Here is a 15,946-nt window from a genome sequence, read left to right on the forward strand (position 1 = left end):
ACAAAACAGTTCTTGGTTGACCTGTATGATTGTTTGAAGGATGTAACAGATATAACAGAATTAACTTTTGTAACAATGGATGTAAAATCCTTATTTACAGTTATCCCTAATCTTGTGGGTATTGATTTTTTGACCGAACATCTGAAAAGGGTTTCTGAGATGTCTGATTCAAAGATCATGTTACTCGTTTCTCTGCTAGAAGTGGTTTTACATAATAATGTTTTTTGCTTTGAAGGCAATTGTTTTTTGCAGAGGGATGGCGTAGCTATGGGCACTTCGTGTGCCAATAGCTACGCCAACCTGTTTATGGCTGAATGGGAGAACACATATATGTATGAATTGCCTACCTTTATAGAACACACAGTGTTCTATAGACGTTTTGTGGATGACCTCTTCTTTATTTGGAGAGGTCCCACTAATGTACTTTATGAATTCATTGATCATTTGAACAATGCCACACCATATATCAAGTTTAGTTATGAGATATCTACAACCAAAATAACCTATCTTGATGTCTATGTTGAGAAGCTACCTAATGGGTTAGTTAATACTGGTGTTTTTAGGAAGCCATGTCATATCAATACACTCCTGCATCGCCATAGCATGCATCCACAATATGTTTACAGAAATGTTGTTAAGGGACAGGCAATGAGGGCCTCTAGGTACAGTCCTACCACCACAGGTTATGAACAAGACCTGGATGACTTATACAATCGTCTATCTCAACGTTGTTATAAGGACCAAGAGATTGTGAAGGGGTTTGAAAGTGTCCAAGAAACTAGATCAGGCACAGCAGCACCTTATTTCTCAGATAAGAGGCTAGTTACTGAGGAACTACCACAAGCAAATGTACATAACTTTCACAAAGAAGCATTTACCATGTTCTATACTACTGATGCCTGGAGAATTAGAGAAGTGGTTAAAGCCCACTGGAATATTCTAACAGTTGATACACAGGTTAGGGAAAGGTTAGGTGAGTCCCCATTTTTTAGATATAAAAATAAGAAAAGCCTCAAGAAGATTTTATGTGAAAGGAAAATATCTAAGGCTTCATTCTTAGGTAATTCTAGAGGTACTCACATTTGTGGTAATTGTAATTATTGCTCTTATATCAATAATGAGGTTACGTTTGTTCATCCAGTTAGTCAACACACTTACTATTTGAAAGCTAATGGGAATTGTCTATCTACTAATGTTGTATATATTGCCACATGTCAAAAATGTTCTTCTTTCTACATTGGAAAGACGAATAGACATTTAAAAGATCGCATACGTGAGCACCTTTATGCTATAAGAATGCAACATAGAAGTAATGCACTTGCGAAACATGTCCTTGAATCTGACCCTACACATACCTTTACTTTCAGGATCTTAGAACAGATGCATGTAAACATCAGAGGAGGGGACATAAGAACACACACTGAAGCTAGGGAGAATATGTGGATTATGAAGTTCAGATCAGACGCACCTCCAGGACTGAACGCAAAACTATCTGTCAAACCATTCTTGAGAATGAGAAGACTTAAAGCATATTAACAGGTACATAAGCTTTATGTCTGTCGTGTTAGTTACTTACTTAGATGCTATCTACTCATGACATTAATTTGAACAGAACTTCATTCACATGCTTTAAAGCCTTTGTTTATGCTCAGTTAATGTGATAGCTACATGTGACATTATATCATACTATATATTATTTTTAATGTTTTTAACTTTTATAACTTTTTTACATGCTTAGTTGTCATCTGTCTTTATGTCATGCATATACGTTTCAATGAGGTTTTTAGCTGTTTGATGATTCTTTTCATAGAGCTCGTTTATAGAGCTTTGCCTGTAAAACCGTAAAAATTGCTGATTTAATTATTAACTGCTTTGGGTGGAGTTAATGATTAGCATTTCCCGCCTATTATGTGTATTAAAGCACTGGTAAAACTGTTTGTGTGTTTATACATGAGTCTGAAGAAGCCAAGTAGGTGAAAGCGCTTACTCGAATAAATACTGTGTTTTAAGCACGTTGGATGTCTCGAGTTTTTTGAAATATCCTCCTAAGCTGTGTTCTCTCCTCCGTATCTGGAATTCATCATTATTTTATTATTTTATATCGGATGCAATAGGAGGAGAGTTTACTCCACTCTCAGTTATTTTTCCTTGTATTTATTTATTTACATTTGTTTACCAGGAAAGTCCAACTGGGCCAAAAGCCTATTTTCAGCGGAGGTCCAAGGAGAAAAGCTCCACAGAAATACAAGCACATATAAGCAAAATGCAATAATTAGATGGTACAATACATAGAGTAAGATGCAGAATACACATCATCTAGTTAGTCTATACAAAGTAGTATTCAGTACAATTTTCTAGAAGATATAGGTTCAAAAAGAAAAACATGCAAGCATTTTGATGAAGATCACTGTGAGAAAAATAAAATTAGTACTGTGTGCATATTAAATAATAGCTATAAACAAATTAGATTTCCTTTATATATATATATATATATATATATATATATATATATATATATTTTAATTTTTTTTTTTTGAGTAGTAATAAACACTGAGGAGAGGGAGAAAATGAGGTAAGGAGTAGACAGTGTGTTGACAGAGGTATAGATATCTTATCAGTCAGGTTTGGCACAGGAGCAATGCCAGTTTGTGGATAGATGTTCAAATAGTAGTTGTTTGAAATTGATAGATACAGGTGTGTTTTGGAGGGTGTGGGGTAAAGAGTTCCATAATTTGGCTATTTGATTTGAGAATAGGGCTTTACTGTGAGTGTTGTTAGCTTTGTTTACTGTGAGAAAGTTTCTGTCTGCAGATCTTAGAATTTGTGGTCATGAGTAGGGGCTAGGGAACAAGTTCCTTGAGGGAATGGCAACTGTCAGGATGGAAGATGATATTGTGTGTGAATTTAAGTTGGTAGAGATGGAGAAGGTTAGGTAGCTCAAGCCAATTTAAGTTTCCAATTTGGTTCAGTCTGATTTTTTTTAAGTTGATAAAGAGGGGGAAAGCATATAGGACCATAGAGGGAAGGAAGGTTCTGGATATGGCTAGTCTGTTATTGTAAATGAGGAATGACTTGCTTCTGTACAGTGAGCCAAGTTTGATGTGAACTTTCTTAATTGTGATGGCTATGTGTTGGTCAAATCTGAGTTTGTTGTCAATTGTCACATCATGGAGTTTTGTATGCTCAGCTGGTTGGATGACTGTGTTGTTTGCTGGCAGAATTTTGAAAGGAGGTGTGTCGGTGATTGCTACTGGTAAATAGCATTAACTGTGCCTTTTTGGGGTTGAGGATTAGTTGTGATTTACTTAGATATGTTTCTATACCATTAAAAGCTTGTTGGGCTACTATTTGGAGGTCTGGTAATGTATCTGATGAGCAGATTAAAGTTAAATCATCCGCATACTGAACTACTTTAGTGTATTTTGTGGATGAGGCTAGATCATTAGAGAAGATGGTACAAAGAAGGAGTCCTTGTACGGACCCTTGGGGGACTCCAACTGAGACAGGCAGAAGTGATAGTTCGGATTTCCATCGTACTGCTTGTTGTCTGTCAGAAAGATAGCTTAGGAACCATGAGATGGAAGTCTTTGATAGGTTTCGTGAGGCAGGAGTACTAAGGAGTTTCTGCTGGGAGACAGTGTCAAATGCTTTTGACATGTCTAGAAAGATTGATACTACTTGCTGGTTTGAGGTTATATAGGAAATGTTCCATAATTCTGGGACATATTGTTCTGCTATAGACTTATTTACCAGAATGGAGATAGGCTGAGCTATGGCATGAGCTGAAAGTTTGAGGTGCTCATTGGGCAGTTGGTCAGCTGCTAAGGAAGATTTCAGTTTTTCTGCATTGTTCTTATTGTGTTAGTTGGAGCAGGTTTCTGGTCAAAAGAGTTGTTGTTAGTTTCCACATTAGGTGGAAGAGATGGTGGGGTGGAATTGTTTACTGTAACTAAGAAGAGGATGGTGTTTATAAATAGGTGTTGGTTTTTGAGGCAATACTCACACTTTGGTTATTGGTTGTTAGTTCTGGGGTTGTAGCTTTACCTGGGTGGAGGAGTGAGTTTTTTTTGTCTACTCTGAGTTGTTTTATTGTTTTATTGTGGAGCTGCTGGTATGCTAGCAGAGTTTTATTGTCTTTTGTTTTCTGGTATTGAAACCAGGCTTTGTCCCTTAGTTTTTGAAGTCTAATAATTTGTTTTGATATCCAGGGCAGTCTCTTATTTTTAACATGACATCTGCAATTTGATGCTAAGCTATTTAGAATAGCTAGAAATGTGTCACTGAAGTATGTTACAGCCTGGTGAAGTTGGAGATGAAGGAGTGGTGTTAGGGTTACCACCTGTCCCACTTTGCAAGGGACAGTCTCTCTTTGGGCATTTGTGTCCTGACAAAAAATATTAAAAATGGCAAATGTCCTGAGATTGTAGGACTTAATTATGTCCTATATTTTATGTAATAGTTGCATAAAACAGTTATTCTGTATCACCAGTGTAAGTGCTCCAGTCTAAGTTGAAGTCACCCTTGATAATGGTTTCATAGCTGTAGGTTGAGGCTGTCAAGCCTATGAGTTCCTCAATGGCATTGAGAGTATTGTTGGGAGGTATGTAAGTGGCTATTATGGTAATATTTTTCTTTGGGTTGATTCTGAGCCGTGTTGCTAGGACTTCAAAGTTGCTATCATAATGGTATTTGATGGGTAGGTAGTCTATGCTTAGGTTATCTTTGTAGAAGATTACAACCCCACCACCCTTCTTCCTCATCCTGTCTAACCTGTGTACACTATAACCTTGTGGGAGTATGTCTGCATCTCTTATATTCGGTTTTAACCAAGTTTCTTTTGCTATAAGAATGTCTGGTGAGTATTGTGCAGTGACTGCATGCAAGTCTGTGATTTTGTAAACTAGGCTTCTAAGGTTCATGTTAAGAATGAGAAGGTCTGTAGTTTAAAATGTGAGGAAGGGGTGGAATAGTAGCCATGATGGTATGTTGTGCAGTATGTGGCCCAGGATTGGGGTGCATATATAATCTGTGGTAATATACATGCATGTTTGTATGACAATTTGGAGAGTATGTGAAGGCATTTGCTGAAGTGTTAGTGGTACTGCTGACAGCTGCATGTTTGAAGTGGAAGTATGCAATAGGTGTGTGATTGTAGAGTTAGGAGGAGATGGCAAGGTAGGAAAGTGAAGAGTGGATGATATCAGTATAATATAGCTTGAGGCTATGACCATGTATCTGTAGGTGAGTGTAGGATATTAGATATTATGCTGATAGCAGTAGGGTATAGAGTCTGGGCAGGAGAAAGAGCATGGTGTGTATTCTTTTTAAGTGTTAGGTTATCTGGATGGTGTGATGAAGATGTAGGTACCGAGGGGTGTTGGTGTAGTGTGGTGGGAGTAGGGTGATTAAGGACAGTTGCAATAAAGTTGTGTGAGGAGAGGGAGGAGTGTTACTAATAGTGTATTGGTTAATTGAGGTGTAACTGGGAGATAGAAGGTGATTCTTGATTGGGGAAGTTAGAGGAGTGGTTAGTGTTGGTATAAGTCTAGATGATGCAGGGGTGGGTGGGAATGGGGGTAGGGTAAGGGGGTAGAGTGAGCACGAGTGTAGCGAGGGTGAACGGAGCGGGCTACCTCCCTCACAGAAGAGTGCAAAGAAAAACAATCAGTATGAGAAGTTGAAGCATTGAAGCTGTAAGGTAAGTGAAAGCAAGGAAGAGGTAGAGGCAGAAAGGTGGGAGTGTAAGCAGATAGTTGCAGAAACACTACTTTTATGGCCTTGGTGTGTAAGTAAAACAAAGTAAGACAAATCTATCTGAAGACAAAATACACCAAGTAAATGGTACTAGCCTTACTTTACAAGAATTCAATGGGGAGGCAGATTTTTGGGGACAAGATACAGCAAGTATATTGTTAGGTGTGCCACCTAGTGGTGAGAGACAAAGCTATAGTTACCTGGGGTAGGGGTAGGGAGTCCTTGCACATGTGCATGCTGGCCAGAACAATGTTTAAAAAATAACTAGTAAAAGTAACAAATTTGCTATAAAAAGAAATGTAAATAACCAGTCACAATGTTTAAAACATAACTACTGAGGACCAAATCTGCTAATAACAAGAACATCCAGTCACCTATGCAGACTTGTCTGGTAGGTATCCTTATTATAAAGTGTTATTCTTGACTTGCAGTAACTGTAGGGAGAAACTGAACCATATCAGTGGTTTTATTTGGCAATGTTGAAGTTGCTTGGGGGGGGGGACTAGAGCCACGATGATACAAGCAGATCAAGTGTACTATGCAGACTTTTCTGGTAGGTATCCTTATTAAAAAGTATTATTCTTGGCTTGCAATAGTTGTGGAAAGAAACTGGGCCATAGCAGTGGTTTTAATTGGCAATGTTGCAGTTGCTGGGGGTTTCTTTTCAACACATGGGAGAAACAGACAAATGTAGGTTTTGTAAAACAGAATTGGAAACAGTCACACACCTTGTTGCTGGTTGTGACATACTAATGGCAGAAGGACTGTATACTGAAAGGCATAGTAATGTGGCAAGTCTGTTGCACTGGGGATTGTGCAAATATTATGATATTGAAGTGGCTGAAAAACACTGGAAACATGAGCCACAAAGCATCATAGAAAATGATGAAGTCTACATCACATGGGATCACCCATTACCAACAGTTCAAAAGACAGATGCGAGAAAACCAGATATAGTGGTCCATGAAAAGAATACAAAAGTAGCATTGATCACTGAAATTGCTGCACCCAGTGACTACACTGTCTTGCATACAGAGAGACACAAAGTCATAAAATATCAGGATATGCAGGGAGAACTGAGAGCAATGTGGAATAAAGATACCCAGTTCTAATAGTAGTAGGAGCAACGGGTCTTATAAAAAAGAATCTACAATTGTATTTAGATATATTACCGATATGTGTAACTCCATTGAATTGCAGAAGGAGCCATTACTGGGCATATTGCAGGTGCTGTGAAGAGCACTTCTGGCTGACATCAAAAACTGAAACAATATTAATTTCATGAACTTTAATCATGCTTTGATTTAAGAATGGGGTCCATTCCTGTCATGGTATTAGAAACTCAAAAGATTTGAAGAAATTTAAAAAAGTGGGTAAGCTGTTATCCCACAAATCTCTGGAGTACTGAATAGTTCACTGTGGGTAAGCTGTTATTCCACAAACCTCTGGAGCACTGAATGGTTCACATTGTGGGTAAGCTGTCATCCCACAAACCTCTGCAGTAGTGAATGGTTCACACTGTGACTAAGCAGTTATCCCACAAACCTCTGCTGGAGCACTGAATGGCTCACACTGTGAGTAAGCTGTTATCCCACAAACATCTGGGTTACTAAATGGTTCACACTGTGAGTAAACTGTTATCCCACAAACTTCTGGGTTACTAAATGTTTCACACTGTGACTAAGCTGTTATCCCACAAACTTCTGGAGTATGAACAATCAAAAACAGAAAAAAAAAACAGAGTCAAGGTCTACTGAACTGATTCATAAGAATGCTTGGTGCAGCATATTGAATCATATTATGCAGAACCAAATATTCAAGCTTTTTGTTTATAATAATAATAATAATAATAATAATAATAATAATAATAATAGCAATAAAATGACAGTCATCATCCGGTGGCATCTAACTGCTACCAACTTTGATACAAACTAGTTTGCAAAAAGTCCATGGATGAGTCTGTCTACCCAGTTAACTAGTAAATCAATCAATAAAAAATAAAATGTAATAGATTAGATTTAGGCATAAACACTAAACAATTTGCTGCCTTGAGAGGTAGAGGGAAATAGAGAATTATTCATAAGCATCAAACCACACATCATCTTTTTACAATATGGTTTAAGAAACTGCAAAATCCTTTGCCCTTGGAAATGAGATGTTATTCTACACTGACTGCTCAAATCCAGTTCAAATGAAAATTTGGAGATTGAGAAATTGAGAAATGTTTGCATATACCCAACTCGTCATTTGATTTTACATCTTCAGTTGACAAATTCCAACTTAAGAACTTATGGACGTCATAGTTTTATATATTAACATACTGTTCAGTATTGCAATTACTGATTAAAATTATAACTAGTACATGCACATTAATCATATAAATGCAGTGGCATTTTCAGACAATGATAGATTAAAATAGAAAACAACCATTGCAAACAATAGTGATGGCTTAATAGGGGCAATCATGATAGGAAGAGGGGCCATCTCTATATGATATAGTGAGGCCTTGGTCAGATGTTGGATGCTTTGGATTACACAAAATCCGACTAATAACTGTGAGCCGAGGAACTTGTAAGTAAAGTACAAATTTATTCTTATCGAATGAAGCACTTTTCGTTGGCACAGATGTGCCAACTTTTTCAGATTCAAAACATTTTTATAAAATACACACACCGCTTAAAACAACTTACTCTTATCATGTGATCAGCATCAGTTGGTGCTGTCGTTCTAATGCCTGCATTTATTTAAAGCGATGTTACATATAAAAAGCAATGTTGCATATAAAAAGCAGTAACAAAACACATTATGCACCCTATTACAATGTTCAATAGACAAGATATGTTAATGACCAGTACATTTGTACAATTTGTACCCAAAAAATGCTAACTGAGCAACTATCTCAAGAAGTCAGAAATTGCTGTTGGTCAACTCCATTTTTCCAAAAAAGTACAGATGTTAAAGGTTTATTAAAGGTTTAAAGTTTGTAGAAAACTATTAGAGGCTTACCCCCAAAAATAACTTCTAGTTACAAATAACCAAACTGCTGAATAAGCATAATAAAAAACATATTGTTTTAAAATGCATTGTTTTGAAACAAAAAGTACCTACTTTATCTATTTAAACTTTTTAACTTTAAGAGGCAAGCAATATTGCAGGCATCATTCAAGCCAGGACTTAGAAATGCATTTAGTCTCACCTGCCATAACAGCTCGCTCTCTTCGAGCATCAAGTTAAATGGTCCAGCCCTCACATCAAAGCTCACATGATCTATAATTTTAAAAAGAAATTTGTGGTTACTATGTTCAATAAGATGTCTTGCTAAAGGATTTTCATCTTTTTTCTATTCTATAGCATATGTATGCTCGTACACTCTATCTTTTGGCTTACATTCGGTTTTACCGATATAAAAGGCTGGGCATACTTGGCACCTGGCCACATAAACCACAAGCTTAGAGTTACAGTTGTATTTAGACCTCAACTTGAAAGTCCTACCATTAACAATACAACTCTCCCCTATCTCTATATGTCTACACATTCTGCAGTTACCACATGTGGTCATTCCTACTCGCTTTGACAGGGCTCCCATGCTCTTTCTTTCAAGCAAAGTTTTCAGGTTTGCTCCTTTCCTAAAGACAAGGTTTGGCGCTTGTCCAAGTTTAATAGTCAAAGATCTATCAAGTAAAATTAATTCCCAATTTTTGTTCAAGATAAATCTGACCATTTGACTATCATTACTGAAAGTAGTTATAAAGCTAATTTGAAATTCTTTAGTTGTCTCCCCAGTTGTTACTTGTGCTGTCAATGGGGAGTTACTAGTAGTACTACCCTCTGTCAAGTTCGTTACCTTGACATTTATTGTGTTTATAAGGTTACTGTTGAGTAAAGGTTTAACTACACCTAACTGTCTCTTAAGTCTCACTTCTGTTACCAAAGATTGTATCAGCTGTAAAGGGTAACCTCGTTGTGTAAACATTTTGCTTAACAGTAGACACTCGTCATTAAAATCTGAATCTAAAGTAGTCATCCTAGCCGCTCTAATAAGTTGTCCTTTCACTATTGAGCGCTTCTGGTAATAAGGATGGTTACTAGTATAATGCAAAAATGAGTTAGAATACGTTTCTTTCCTATGTATTCTAGATACGTATCTCTCATTTGTAGTATCTTTGACGAGTTTACAGTCTAAGTAGTCAATAGAGTTTGTACTAAAACTAGATGTGAACCTTAAGAATTCAGTAGTTGAGTTTAAATACCTAATGAATTCTTGTGCCTGCTGTTCATCACCCTTGAAGAGGATGAAAATATCGTCCACAAATCTGGTATAAAATGTTATGCTCACCCTGTGTAGTGGATGTTTAAAAATAAAGTTGTTTTCCCAAAATGCCATCACTAAATTGGCAAAACTACCTCTACAGGGTGAGCCCATAGCCACTCTACAATTTTGCAAGTAGAACTCACCATTGAATACAAAACAAATTGTTAGTTAAAATTATATCCAATAAGAGTTCCACGAATTGGATTTCTTGTGGTGGAGCGGCCCTAGACTTCATCATGAGGCTTACCCATTCAATTCCATCCAAATGTGGAATTGATGTATATAAGTCTTTAACATCTATGGTTAAAAAGTTATTATTTATAGGGAGACAGCTAAAGAATTTAAAATTAGCTTTATAACTACTTTCAGTAATGATAGTCAAATGGTCAGATTTATCTTGAACAAAAATTGGGAATTAATTTTACTTGATAGATCTTTGACCATTAAACTTGGATAAGCACCATACCTTGTCTTTAGGAAAGGAGCAAACCTGAAAACTTTGCTCGAAAGAAAGAGCATGGGACGCCTGTCAAAGCGAGTAGGAATGACCACATGTGGTAACTGCACAATGTGTAGACATATAGAGATAGGGGAGAGTTGTATTGTTAATGGTAGGACTTTCAAGTTGAGGTCTAAATACTCTAACTCTAAGCTTGTGGTTTATGTGGCCAGGTGCCAAGTATGCCCAGCCTTTTATATCGGTAAAACCGAACGTAAGTTAAAAGATAGAGTGTATGAGCATACATATGCTATAGAAAAGAAAAAAGATGAAAATCCTTTAGCAAGACATCTTATTGAACATAGTAACCACAAATTTCTTTTTAAAATTATAGATCATGTGAGCTTTGATGTGAGGGGTGGACCATTTAACTTGATGCTCGAAGAGCGCAAGCTGTTATGGCAGGTGAGACTAAATGCATTTCTAAGTCCTGGCTTGAATGATGCCTGCAATATTGCTTGCCTCTTAAAGTTAGAAAGTTTAAATAGATGAAGTAGGTACTTTTTGTTTCAAAACAATGTATTTTAAAATAATGTGTTTTTTATTATGTTTATTCAGCAGTTTGGTTATTTGTAATTAGAAGTTATTTTTGGAGGTAAGCCTCTAATAGTTTTCTACAAACTTTAAACCTTTAATAAACCTTTAACATCTGTACTTTTTTGGAAAAATGGAGTTGACCAACGGCAATTTCTGACTTCTTGAGATAGTTGCTCAATTAGCATTTTTGGGTACAAATTGTACAAATGTACTGGTCATTAACATATCTTGTCTGTTGAACGTTGTAATAGGGTGCATAATATGTTTTGTTACTGCTTTTTATATGCATCATTGCTTTTTATATGTAACATCACTTTAAATAAGTGCAGGCATTAGAACGACAGCACCAGCTGATGCTGATCACATGATAAGAGTAAGTTGTTTTAAGCGGTGTGTGTATTTTACAAAAATGTTTTGAATCTGAAGAAGTTGACACATTTGTGCCAACGAAAAGCTCTTAATTCGATAAGAAAAAATTTGTACTTTACTTACAAGTTCCTCGGCTCACAGTTATTAGTCGGATTTTGTGGATTACTAGTTTGGTTTTTGGTTTGTTTCATGCTTTGGATTACCCCCTGGGAAAAGCACTTACTAGGTATGACTAAACCCTACAAAATTATATGGCTTCTTTCTGAGAATATGGAAGTAGCTACAAAAGAACGTGTATTTTGCATTGCTTGCATGAACTTGATGAAACTGACATAGTTTTGGTATTTTTCATTGAAGGATGTTATCTGAATTCAGAAGACTGACCCAGCTGGAAGTGAAGATGCAAAATTTCTTTATGAATACCAGTGAAGCGTTATTACTTTTGCCTGCAAGTCTTTTATAACTGTGAATGGTATTTAAAGTCAGAGGTAGCTAGAGAAAGGTTATCCTCAATTAGTGGTAGCAGTACAACCAGATAGCTAATAACTAGTGTTTTTCAAATGACATATCTGTTCAAACCTTTTTATTTTATATTTCCCATTGTAACACTATATTTGTCTGCATTATTTAATTTTCAAAGAGCATTGCCTAGTTACTTTAACTAAAAGTTCCATTATACAGTTTTACAAGGTTATGCTTGTTTATTTATTAATTTAGATTATTGTAATTACAGAAAACTGGTGAATTATAACTGTTGGTATCAGAATTTTGAAGAGACACTAAGGTACTGCTTCTATAAGTTAACAGTATGATTGGCTTATTTTACCAGTGTGTCATAATTGTTTCCTTGTTTTACTTGACTGATTTGACTGTTGTCAGTACCTGATTGTAAAAAGTATAAGGGTGTTAGTACTCCAGGAAATCATTGTGTGTGTGTGTGTGTGTGTGTGTGTGTGTGTGTGTGTGTGTGTGTGTGTGTGTGTGTGTGTTTGTGTGTGTGTGCATGTGTGCGCGTGTGCGCGTGCACGCGTGTGTGTGTGTGTGTGTGTGTGTGTGTGTGTGTGTGTGTGTGTGTGTGTGTGTGTGTGTGTGTGTGTGTGTGTGTGTGTGTGTGTGTGTGAATGCAACAAGTTTGGAATTTATACATTTTCTTTTGATAAGGTAAAACTGAAATGTACTGGTCTGTGAGTGGAATGAATGAAATACTGAGAAACCGGTTTTATAACTTTGCTCTCCATTGCTGCAGTGTGAATCTTACTTGACTGTGGCAGGCACTGGTCAAAGCAAATGTGTTTACTTGCTATACACTCTGAAGAGTGACTCTGAAGAGTGGAGAGACACTGATTATGGACCATTTTACATTTTATACAAAAAGTATTTTTTTAATATTTTACATGGAACAATGATTAAGGCATCACCTAATGTCTCACATTTTCACAGTTTTGACATTATTGGAATTAGTTACTCTAATTTTGCAAATGTTTAGCTATTTACTGAGACAGTGGATTTACAATGGTAAGTGGACGACACTGAAATGGAAAATCAAGTAGCAAGTAGAAATGGATGACTACTGAACTATTTTATATATATAAATGTGACACTGGTGAGACAGCATGCACAGCAAGTAGAAGAGATGAAGGGAATTCTATGTGCTTGTATAAGCAAAGTCAAAGGATTTGTATGCTGATATAATTTGCTAGACTTCCATCTGAGGAATTTAATGTAATCTAATGATACCAGGCAGACGAACATTTTTGTCAACAACGTGTTTCTGGCCCTGATATCCACTCTAAATATAATCTAACAGTCAATAAATTGCACCCATGAAGCTCCCGGCAACAAAGGTTGCTTTCTGTAATGAAACTTTGATACAGCTTTTGTGTGGGAGTGTTTTAGTCTATAACTGCCATCTTTCCGACAAGATGTCTGGCTTTTAAGTAACTGCTGAGGCACCTCTCTGAACTACGTGTGAAGGTTGATTGTTTTTGATGCAACTGTTGAAGTATACACTGAGTGTATTTATGTGTAAATGCATCTTTTTACCCTGTAATTTATTGGGTCATTCACAGAACGCTCGTATTTTCCTAGCGTTGTATCTGTTTTACAGTATTTGCTGTAGCTTCTATTAGACTGCATTAGTTAGATTATTTTACATTATACTAATGGTCTGTGTTTTTGTTTGGTAATACTGCCTAGATAAACTAATGTTACACTTTGCTGTGTCCGAATATATCCACTGTTTTTTTCCTAGTTAGGTTAGATTATGGTGTAAATAAGACAACCTGTCGTAGTTAGTCTAAAGGTAGTGTACCTACTCCATTTTTCCCCTGTACTCCTACCCTATATACTTTTGCCTCTCTCATACTATATCTTCACTACACCTAATTCTCAACTTTCTCCACTGGACTTAATCACTTTCCAGGCTGTCTCTATTTATTATTCTTATTACCCTTTCTTAGATTTTTCCTCTCCTTTATTTCTCTTTCAGGAACTGCTGCCTGTATCACCTCCCAGGTGAACCAACAACCCAAAATCCACTACCACTCAAGCTATGCGGTCCCAGCTCAGCAACCAATACCCTGCTATCTGTATAAGAAAAAGGCACACTCTTACTGTCTGAGTTAATCACTGTATGTGATAAGGTGCTTTTTTCATACCTTTTTATACTGTTTTTTGTAATTGCTTGCCTGTAGTGTAAAATCTCAGCTAACTCCCTGCCACTGGAACCTTCTCCTCAGCCCCTCCCTCTTCCTCCATCTCAGCTATTACCCATCAGTTTTTTCCTCAGTCCTCACCATTACCATTTCCTCCTATCATTCTTACTAGCCTTCTGTCTGAATTAACTCCCCTTCTAACTCTCCCTTATCCAGGTGATTATTTGACTCATAACTTCTGCCCAGTACTTTTTTCTTCCTACAAACCTGCATGCTTTTAGTCTTCCCACATAGCCTCCTCTTGTGATTTTACTACCCTTCCTGCTTTAAAACTGGCCTGTTCTTGACTGTTCTCCACATAGCCGTGTGACTACGACACTATCTCTCCTCCCCCCACAGGTCTTACCTGATTTTACTTACTGAAAACCTCTCAGATATCTCACTACCTTGGGTCTAGCCCTGCTCCTTTTACCCTTGCTAGTGCTCGTGCTCACTCTGCTCCTCTGCTCTACCCCCATTCCCACCCACTACCTTATCATTTCATTTCTACCTCACCAACCAATTTTCTCTCCCCCTAACCCCACCCTGACCTCTCCTGACAACAAATTAGAATCTGTACTCACCTCCACACTCGCACATCTAACTCCACCTCTCCTCACAACAAATGAGAACTCGTCCTCACCTCCCACACTTACATATCTTACTCCATCTCCAACAGCACCACCTATCTACCTCTACTTCTCCACTACTTCTCTGACTTTTGGCCTACCCACCTACTGCTCATATCTTTTTCATCTCCCTCATTGGCTTTTAATCAATTAATCCATGTTATCTTACTATGTACTTTTTCTTCTCATATACCTCACACCTCTCTACCATGATCCACAGATGGCCAACTAAAATTTGATCTACATGTTAACAATTGCATCAGTAAAACACACATAAAAACTGGAGCCTTTATACAGAAATAAAAGGTTCCTTACTAATAAAGCAAGGACATCCCTGTCTCATGCTTATCCATTACCAAGTCTTATGTATAGCACCCAAATCCTAACTAACCTCATCTCATCACTCCTTACTAAGCTAGAATCTACCTGTAACAAAATCGCCAGATTCACAGCAAACTTAAATTATAAATTGCATCACTGTCTCTCTCTAAAAACTTTATACTGTCTTGAATTTCCCCATCAGCTTCTTCTCTAACAACTTATGGTTATACATTCTATTTTATATCAACCCTCTTTCTGTCCTAACCTATCCCCTCTTGTCTCCTACCACACTCCTTCTAGGACTCTTTGAAGCTCTGACCAAGACCTACTTCAAACCCATCAACCAAAGAATAAAACTGGCTGCAACCTTTACAGCTACAACCCTGCCAAATCATGGAACAAACTACCCTGGGAAATTAGGACTCTCAATAATGCTAAGGAATTCAAATTGGCCTTAAAAGACTACCTGAACAATCACTGGTCCTGCAATTGCACCCAGCCTCCTTAACTTATTATCTAGTACTCAGCCTCCCTTGCCTACACTGAACCCCTACTCAGCTTCTCCCCTATCTACAAACTTTCACTTTTCTTTCTCAACCATAACACACTCTACTCTCTTATCATGCCAGCCTACTATCCTTTTAATGTAATGCCTTTCAATCACTACTTCCTAACTTTACAGTATCTCCTCCACAACCCCATCTCTAAACAAAAGTCTTATTATTAGTCCACTATTTTTGAACCCAAATAAATCTGTACTGCCTAGTCTGTATCTTAACCTGTTTGCATTATATACAGTTTTGTAATTGTAATTTCATTTAAACTGGTCTGC

Source organism: Protopterus annectens, chromosome 17.part0, assembly GCF_019279795.1.
Source record: "Protopterus annectens isolate FY-2018-M chromosome 17.part0, PAN1.0, whole genome shotgun sequence".
NCBI lineage: Eukaryota > Metazoa > Chordata > Ceratodontiformes > Protopteridae > Protopterus > Protopterus annectens.